At 35.8% G+C, this 10,240-nt stretch overlaps 1 pseudogene; it reads right to left on the reverse strand.

Moving 5' to 3' along the window:
• Nucleotides 1–5,715: 5,715 nt before the first annotated feature.
• Nucleotides 5,716–9,208, reverse strand: LOC122096355 (annotated as a pseudogene).
• Nucleotides 9,209–10,240: the final 1,032 nt, after the last annotated feature.

The following is a 10,240-nucleotide window of genomic DNA, read 5'->3' on the forward strand; positions in this document are numbered from 1 at the left end:
GCTACAATGCTTGATAAGCAATGTACTCATTATCTTGCCCATGTAATTGTAACCTCTCTGTACAGTATTTTCACAATAAAAATAAAAATAAAAAAGTATATATTAGAATTAAATTTATCCCTATTTTTTGATGAAAATAACATATACATTTCCATTTTTATTTTGTTCATTACTGTGAATAAGACTCAATTTTTATAAAATTTTGATTATAAAACCATAATTTTTTTAAATTATGGCAATAAAATAATTTAAGTAATAATAAATTTATTATTTTAATACAACTTTGTCTTATAACTCATGCAACATTCCTGATCTAGGCAGGACTCACTCAGACGTGTAAATGACAAATTCCGACATCTTGGACACCATTCAGTCACATAGAAATCATAACTTTACACCATTTTGTTTTATAATTATGGAAGTTCACTTGTCAGTTTAGGAAGATAGAACATATTTTCCTTTGATAGTTTCTAAAATTTATAATGTAAATATTTAATTATATAACATATGGGTCTTCTTTTATACTCTTGCCCTCGGTTAAGTGTCATGAGTCAGGTATGTTTTGCAATAAAGTTTTTTTTTCTATTTAGTTGTTGACTTGTGTTTAATTTTTTCCCATATAAAGTGATCATAACGAAAATGTCTATGAAAATTTTTGCGTTTACTATCTTTTGTGTGCATGTGGATTTGTTTTTGTTTCTGTTGAGGAATTTGTTGTGAATGGATTGTAGAACACTATATGTTCAACTTTTTAAGAGATGTTTTCCAATAATTATCATATGTAATTATAACTTTTTATAATTTCATTGGGAATGTATAGAAGAGACATTCATTCTTCATTCATACAAACACCAAGTTTTATTGATATTTAAATTTTTAGCCCTTACAGCCAGTGAAAAATCATGTTTTAATTATAATTTTAATGCATATTTCTCTAACTTCTGTAATGTATAATTATGCTGATTTTTTATATATGCTATTTGCATGTCATTTTGTGAATTGCATTTCAAGTTTTTCTCCATTTTCAGTTATATATTATTGAGTTCAGTAGTTTTTTTATGTGTTATGAACATATATTCTTTGACAAAAGTATGTATTGCAAATATTTTGCAATTGTCTTGTGTGTTTCATCTTACTGATTGTGTTTCTTGATGCATTAAGGTAAAAATTTTAGTTAGACTTTTCATAAAGTCACATTTAATTGTCTTCATTTGGGATAAAGTTTTTGATATCCTAAACAGTATGGTGTTTGCAATGGTAATACAGTCTACTATTCCTATTACTCAGGAGATTGAGTCAGGGAGATATGACTTCAAGACCAGATATACAACATAGAAGGCCTTGTCTGAAAATATTGCCTACCTGAATATCACAAAATATTCCCTTTATGCTTATTTTAAAAATTAATGCACCGAATTATTTTGTACATGTCCTGGGGATTGAACTTAGGGCCTAGGTGCTGTCCCTGAGCTTTTGTGATCAAGGTTGTCACTCTACCACTTGAGTCACATCTCCACTTCTGCCTTTTTTGGTGATTAATTGGAAATGAGAGTCTCATAGACTTTCATATGTAGCTAAGATTACAGGTGTTAGCCACCGGTGCCCAGCAATAAATCTCATTTTTAAGTAGTTTCAGTTTCACACTAAAATTGAGAGGAAATTATAGAGATTGTCCATCTGCCCCCACCCCTACATATTCAAAATATTCCTCACTATCTACATCCCCCTCCAAAGTGGTATTTGGTACAATTGGTTGACACATTATTATAATTTAAACTGATGATTTAAAATATGGTTTGCTTTTGATGGTGGAATTTCTATTTTTTGGACTAATGTGTAAGGAAATATATCTACCATTATAGATATGTGCATGTATATACCAAATAGTTTCACAACTCTAAAAATCCAGTCCATTTTCCTGTGAAAGGAAAACTGCACAGAAGAGTAAAGGGCGTTTAAAAAAACGTGTGCTTTAGAAAGGAGAGGTATCTGAAAGACTGAGGAATATTTTATTAAAATCAACAGCTAGCTGGAGATGGAGTCAGGACTTAAAGCATGAACTCCCAAATATCAACTCATTCCATCACCTCCTGTGATTTTTTTTAAATTTTTATTTCTTTTTTATTGTGAAAATACTGTATAGAGGGGTTACAATTACATGGGCAAGATAATGAGTACATTTCTTATCAAGCATTGTAGCCTCCTCCTTTGTTTCCCCTTCCCATCCCTTCCCAGTCTCCCCCCGCCCCCCCCCCCCAGTCCTCCCCCCTCCCCCCCCACACACACCAAAGTTGTAAAATTCGTTTTCCACATGACAACTTGTACTTCTCATTGTTGCAACGGGTCTACCTGTATCCTTATTTAAATGACTTGTTTTTCCCCTTCCCCTCCACAAATCTCCTGTGATCTTTTATCCTGGCTTTAAAATTTATTCAGTGGCAGGACTAGGAGGCATCTTTAGTTTGAAGGCTCATTGGGACTTCAATTAAGTCTCTTGTTCCCCAAGATAAAGATTGCAAAATACTATCTCCACTCATGTCTGATGATGTTAGATACAAGGAAAATTTTCAGGTTTTATGTAGCTTCCAGACAGGTAAAAGATGAAGCTATTTCTCTAAGAAGATTTTTGAATGAAAAGAAAGAAAGAAACATCACTGTCTTTGACTTCACTCTTTTCCTTTATGCTCCTGTTTATAATATAACCCCAGATAACCATTGCCCCTTTTTGTCTTCTCTGGAATATCATATAGTTGCAATCAGAGAATGTAGCCGTTTCTTATTGACTGCTTTCACTTAGCATTTAAAGTTTTACCATGCTTGATACCTCATTTCTTTTTAGTGCTGAATAATATTCCATTCAATGGATGTCCCATTTTTTATCAGTTTACCTATTGAGAAATATCTTGTTGTTTCTGAATTTTATGAGTTGTTGACTCAATTTGTTATATGCATTTGTTTGTTCAATTTTGTGTGGGCATGCATTTTTATTTTTTTTAATACCAAGAAGAATACTTTACTAGGTTAGTTCGTATGAATATATTTTGTTTTGTAAGAAACTGATAATCTGGGGGCTGGGAAGGTGCTCAGTGTTAGAGTGCTTGCCGTGCATGCATGAGGCCCTGGGTTCGATTCCTCAGCACCACATAGGCAGAAAAAACTGGAAGTAGGGCTGAGGCTCAAATAGTAGAGCGCTAGCCTTCAGCTGAAGAGCTGAGGGACAGTGCCCAGGCCTAGATTTCAGGCCCCACGACCGACAAAAACCAAAACAATTAAGAAAAAAGAAACTAATAATCTGTTTCAAAGGTGACAGTACCATTTTGTGTTTTCACCAGCAATGAATGAGCATTCCTATTCTTCATATCCTAGCTTGAATTTGTGTGATTGTGTGATCACTGTTCCTGATTTTTGCCATACTAATAGATATATAGGGCTGTGTTAATATTATTTTAATTTGTTCTTGTCTCATCCTTAAGGCCTAAATATACTTTCATTTGCTTACGTAGCATTTGTCTTCTTTAGTATATTAGTTAAGATTTGTGACTCCTTCTGTTTTCTTTTTTTTTGTTTGAAGTATTCATAACGATTTTTTATTTATATTTATTTTTTTATTATTTGTGAACATACTGTACAGAGGGGTTACAATTACATGGGCAGGATAATGAGTACATTTCTTATCAAGCATTGCAGCCTCCTCCTTTGTTTACCCTTTACATCCCTTCCCAGCCTCCCCCCCTCCCCCCGCCCCCACCCAACTCTCCCCCCCCCCCCAGTCGTTTAAGGATACAGGTGGACCCGTTGCAACAATGAGAAGTACAAATGGTCATGTCGAAAACGAATTTACAACTCTGTTTTCTTTTTTTAAAACAAGAATGTTCTTTACTTACACAAAGCATTACAATCTTCTCAAGTCTTCAGTCACTTATCAACAAACTTTTCATTCTATCCACTTAACAATTGTCCAACTATATTACACTACTTGTCAACCCCAAGTGCTCAAGTAAGATAAGAATGTGCTTGGAGTACTTAATGAAAGAGCAGACTAAGAAAAGCCAACACAGATACTTTAGAAGCAGTTAAAGAGAAGGGTGTGTATGTGTGTGTGTGTGAGTGTGTGTGTGTGATTCCTGAGCACCATCAGATTTTTTCCCTTAAAGTTGAGGAGTTTAATAAAACCATTATTAAGACACGGCACTAAGGAATCAGAAGAAAATGAACCTTGGGGTACAAGCAGGTATTCAAAATTCTTAGACTGGCAAACAAAGTGAGAAAAAGAAAGTGGGACTAAAAAGCAGAAAGGTAAAAACAAACAAAGAAGAGAAGCATAGAGGAAGAACATTGTGTCTAGGAGAAATAAAGTCTAGAGCAAGTCACAAATTAAGAGAATGCAAAGCCACACCCAGTCTGGGAAATCGGCCACACCCTATCTCATCTGATCTCAGAAGCTAAGCAGGATTGGGCCTGGTTAGTACTTGGATGGGAGAAAGCCTGGCATTTTACAACTTCCAGGAGGTGATAAACCTACAGCTTTACATTGGTAGGCAGTGAGATACATGTAGCACTAAATCATGTGTTTTGTAAAACCTCAGTGGCACCTTTGCATCACCAACTTTAATCTACACTGCTATTTTAAGCACATAAGTACCCAGAGTGCAGGTACCCCAGCAAGTTAAGACAGGTGGCTGTCAACACTAGATGGACAGGTAACAAAGAAGAGCTGCAGCAGAGTGGGCCTAGTGAAATACAAAACATAATGTTATTGTGTCAAATAAAGAGATGACAGACTGGATTTCATTATTCTCCCAGCTTTCCAGTAGTTTCCTAAAGCTGAAACATTCAGGCTAATAATCTTTCTTTGATGCTAGGGAAGGAAACTAGGACTATCCATAGAAGAACATGCTAGGCAAGTGCTCTGTTACTCAACTATATCCCCAGCCACCTGGACATTCATAATAAGCTACTTTTTTTTTTAAATTTTATTTTATTTTATTTGAGAACATACTGTACAGAGGGGTTACAATTACATGGGCAGGATAATGCATACATTTCTTACCAAGCATTGCAGCCTCCTCCTTTGTTTACCCTTCACCTCCCTTCCCAGCCTCCCCCCTCCCCCCCACCCAATCCTTCCTTCCCATCCCCCCCACTGACATTGTAAAGCTCCTTTTTGACATGACAATTTGTACTTCTCATTGTTGCAACAGGTCCACCTGAATCCTTAAATGACTTGTTTTTCCCCATCTCCTCCACAAGTTATACTGACATCAAATATAGTGAAAGCGGGGGTTACACTGTGGGGGAGGGACATACAAAGCAACAAAGAAATAATCTTATAAATGCGTTAGAAACACATGCATGAAAGAAAATAAGCTACTTTTGCCAAATACTGGACAATCAAATGTAAGCTGATCATGATCAAAGCTCAAATTTGTCCTGAGCCTTCACTGTGATCTGAAACACAGCCAGCAGCATGGAAATTATTATTACTTTTATGGAGGGACAGGGAGATAGGGATCAAAACATTACCTAAACCTACACCTGAGTAAACAGAAGATTTCAACTGGCCAAGTTAATTAGAATTCAGAATCTTCCTTGCTAAAAAGTCAGAACTTTCAGACGGATCAAACAAATCAGGATTCTGCTACTCAGATGTTCTGAATCTGGGAGAGCTGGTTTGGATAATTCTTTTCAGTTTTTATTTTGATCTCAGATACTTGTGCCTAAGACCACTTACCCAGAAGGGAAAAGCTTCATATAAACACAAGATATTTCAAGGTGCTATCTTCTACAATGCCATCCTGCCCAACCTATTCTATTCAGTTGTCTACTTTCTCCTCTTCATTTTGCTCATCTTCTTTCGGTCTTTCTTCATCTTCCTCACTGTCCTTATCCCTGCTCTTATCTGGCTCTTATGAATCTGTTTCTTTTGTGTGCGTGTGTGTCTTTGTACTCCTTTTGCTCTGAAGCGTCCTTCTTGCCTTTCAGCTCCTGCCTATAGGCTCCTAGGGTTTGTTTTAAGGGGGTAATGAACTGTTGGAACTCCATTTCTCCAATGGCAGAGAGTATATCACTGGCATTGAGTGTCTTGCGCTTCCCTTTCATTGCAAAGTTATTGGCACAGGACATGGCATACAGCACGAAGACTCTGGCAGTACGGGAGATGGCGCTCCAGGCCTCCTTGGATGTTGACTCCATCTTGAAGCACCTCCTTGAGAATTCTAGTGATGACAGCAGATTTAGGTCCTCAGGCCTCTGCCATTGCCACCATCAGGGCCTGAGCTTTCTTTGCCCCAGGCCTCCTTCTTCAGGAGCATTCGCTTCTGTTTTTTTTTCTTTTCTTTTCTTTTTTTTTTCTGTCTTGGGGCTTGAACTCTGGGATTGGGTGCTGTCCCTGAACTCTTCAGCTCAAGGCGAGTGCTCTACCGCTAGAGCCATAGCACCACTTCCTGTTTCCTAGTGGTTTATTGGAGAGTCTCACGGACTTACTGCCGAAGCTGGCTTTGAACCATGATCTTCAAATCTCAGCCTCCTGAATAGCTAGGATTACAGGCGTGAGCCACCGGCGATTGGCTTTTGTTTTCTTTTCCTATCCCAATTATGATATTAATTAGCACTTGGATGTATGTGTTCTCAGGAATCAATTTTGGAGTATTTGGAATATAAGAATCTAGCTTATATCTTTTTCTCTTTATTCATTGTTCTTTTTTTTTTTTTTTTGTCATGAGGCTTGAACTCTGAGCCTGGGTGCTGTCCCTCAGCTCTTCAGCTCATGGCTAGTGCTCTATTACTTGAGCTCAGAGCCACTTCTGCTTCTCTGGTCGTTTATTGGAGATAAGAGCCTCGTGAACTTTCCTACCCGGGCTGGCTTTGAACCATGATCCTCAAATCTCAGGCTTCTGAGTAGCTAGGATTACAGGCGTGAGCCACCGGTGCCCGGCCAATGTTCCCATTTTTATTAGCATCAAATAGTTGTAAAGTTGGTTCTATTTTGACATGTCCATATGTGCAAATAGCATTATTTTGATCACACTCACTACTGTATAACTGTCCTTGCTCCTTCGTCTCCCATCCCAAACCAATCTCCATGGGCCTCAGTATTCCATTTTCACATGTGTACATAAGGCATTCCAATCATATTCACCACCATTTGCCCTCTCCATTTGCTTCCCAAAGTAGTGCCCATACCCCATATCCTGGATAGGACTTTTCTATACTATCCTTAGTCTCCTGCTCTGGTTGTTCAAGAACAATTTATTTTAAAAAATTCTGATCCTTATTGAATTGTTAGTTTACTTTCTTGCCTTTACTTTTCGTGTGTGTGTGTGTGCTTTCATAGTTTTTTTCTGTTGTTTAAGAAAACTTGTGTTTTCTGATGGCTGTATCTATGATGATAATATTATATGAAATATTTAGCTTCCTATTTACTTAGTCTGCACTTAATGAAAACAATTGCTGAAAACTATTTATGTCTAATTGAAAACTTGTTTCTTTCCTTTCATTCAATATTAAAAATAATATTTTTATATTTATTGTTTTGTTAGTTTATGGTTGTGATGATTTATAATATTAACTTCCAAATATTTTAGATAATTCAATCAATAGAGCAAGGCTGATTCCCATGTTGTTTCTGCCTGATTATGTGAGATCATTTTTTTCCAAAATTTTATTCCTTATTAGTATAGAGATGGAATTCATTACCATAAATTTTACCCATTTAAAATGTACAATTTTCTGGGTGCTGATGGCTCATGCCTGTAATCCTAGCTACTCAGGAGGCTGAGAGCTCAGGATCGCGATTCAAAGCCAGCCGGGGGAGGAAAGTCCATGAGACTCTTATCTCCAATAAACCACTAGAAAACCTGAAGTGGTGCTGTGGCTCAAGCGGTAAAGCGCTAGCCTTGAGCTGAAGAGTGCAGGGACAGTACCCAAGCCCAGAGTTCAAACCCCACGACCGACCAAAAAAAAAAAAAAAGGGTAAAATGTACAATTTGGGCTAAAGGTAGAGTTCAGTGTTTGAGTATTGCCTATTATTTCTCAAGAAAGACACTGTGTTTAATCTTCATCACCCAAAAAAGAAATTTCAACTTTCGTTAATATTATTATATTCACAGTTATACACATGTCATTAAAATTGAAGTTTACAATATTCTCAATACCCCAAAAGATATTTCATTCTTATTTTCTTCTTATCTCCTTCCATATCACCTTCTAGAAACTTCTAATTTCTATCTCTGTGAATTTTTATATTCTAGACACTTTCTGCCTAGGCTAGCCTGAAACTGTTATCCTTCTGATCTTATCCTCCAAGAAGCTGGCAGATAGTTGTGCACCACCATACCCAAAAACTTGCTGAGAAGTAGTTTCATGTGTAGGACTGAGCTGGACTTCTATGTAGCCAAGAATACACATGTGAGTCACTAGCATCAAGGTCATTGTGAATAATCATAATATGATTCTCCATACATAGGCTTTTACATGAACCTATGGTTTCAATTCTTTAGATACCCTAGTGACATTTGCATTTTAAAGAACAATCTGTAGTTTGAATAAAACTAAGCAAATTTCTTTTCATAAATCTTATCATATCTTGTAATATGAACATCAAACAGATAAATTATGTAGTATTTCTAAAACTTTAATTATCATGGATCCTTCCTAAAATAGATAATCTATTATGCTTCTCTTCTATACAGTTCTAGAAATTCCTTACAATAAAAAGGCATCGTCACTGCAGAATACTGGGGAAAGGATGCTTAAAAGGATCCCCAAATAATAAAGGTTTGACCATTCAGAAGTTACAAAAGAGAGATTGAGATCTTTATAATCAGGTCATATAGCACTATCTGGCCCAGCTTCGGTTTGCAAAATTGTCCTGGAGGGGATGGCTGGGGGACAAGGTAGGCACATTATAATATATTACTTAGACTCCATAGAACTATTTTTCATAATATTTGTCAATATGTATAGATAAGGAAATCCTTGGATTTTTGTCAATCCTCTATTACTTACCAACTTTAAATTCATATAGAAATATTCCTGTTGCAGGCAGTTACAGTCACCAAATATGTTTTTCCTAATTGGCTAAAGTGACATGGAAAGACTCATAGGGAATAAAAATTCTATTTTTAAATCAATGAAACCATCATTCTTCCAGTTACTCAGCCTTAAGAGCTGGAATGGGCTATGGCATTGATGTCTTTCTTACCTCCATATTAAATTCATCATTGAGACCTGCTTTGTTTTTTTTTTTTTTTTTTTTGCATTCTTTCCACAATTCTAACTCAAAACCTTCATTCCTCTATTCAAATTCATTCTTCTTGTTGCAGTCACCTTTGTCTTCATGAAAAATTTTTGTTTCATTTGTAAGTATACTTTGCTCTGGCACCTTCAGGAATACAATATGCAAATACTTTTGGATAGAATTCAAGGATTTCCATTTCCAATCACTCCATACATTTCTAATACTGCTGGAAATGTTCTGCTGTCTCCTAATAGTATACTATTTGAAGCAGACCTGCTGCCAAATAGTTAAATTTAGTCTTTATATTCATTTTTTCTTTTCCTGTACCTCTTTATCTATCTAAAAATCAGTCAACAATCCAACACTAAGAATATGTCTGTTGTTAGGAAACATGACATAAAAACACATCACATAGTGGTAACTATTTTGGAATAATTATTTACTGTTTTTCTGACTTGGGACTAAGTCTTATGTGTGCTTATGTTTGAAGAATTCTAGTAAAATAAATGCATTCAAAGAATGAAGTTATGTCAAGTGACCATATCTTTTTTGGAGAGAGTTTTGTGAGGCAATTCTCTCTGTGTAGCCCAGGATATTCTCAAACTCATGATCTTCTTGAATGCTGGGATTGAAGGTATAGACTCCCACTCCCAGAAATTGACCATCTTTAAAAACAAATTTGAGCTCTACTCTTTAATATTCAAAAATATATCAAAGTTACATATATATATATATATATATATATATATATACATAGTCTAGTTTTACAATATTACTCAAATTATACTGGTGTATCTTTTTGAAATAATATTTATCTATATAATATTGTATCTATGCAAAAGTCACTGATTTGTAATTTAAAAATTATTATCATCACAGTTTTGTTATAAAGATGCTAGTGACATTTTTACGTTTTGAACGACGTAGTGTAATGTTTTATGCAATACTACCTTCAAAACTTAGCACTTTTCTATCTCAGAGAATTTCATATTTTTAGCTGCC

This window comes from Dipodomys spectabilis, unplaced genomic scaffold (genome assembly GCF_019054845.1).
Source record: "Dipodomys spectabilis isolate Male_0828 unplaced genomic scaffold, ASM1905484v1 ptg000369l, whole genome shotgun sequence".
Classification (NCBI taxonomy): Eukaryota; Metazoa; Chordata; class Mammalia; order Rodentia; family Heteromyidae; genus Dipodomys; species Dipodomys spectabilis.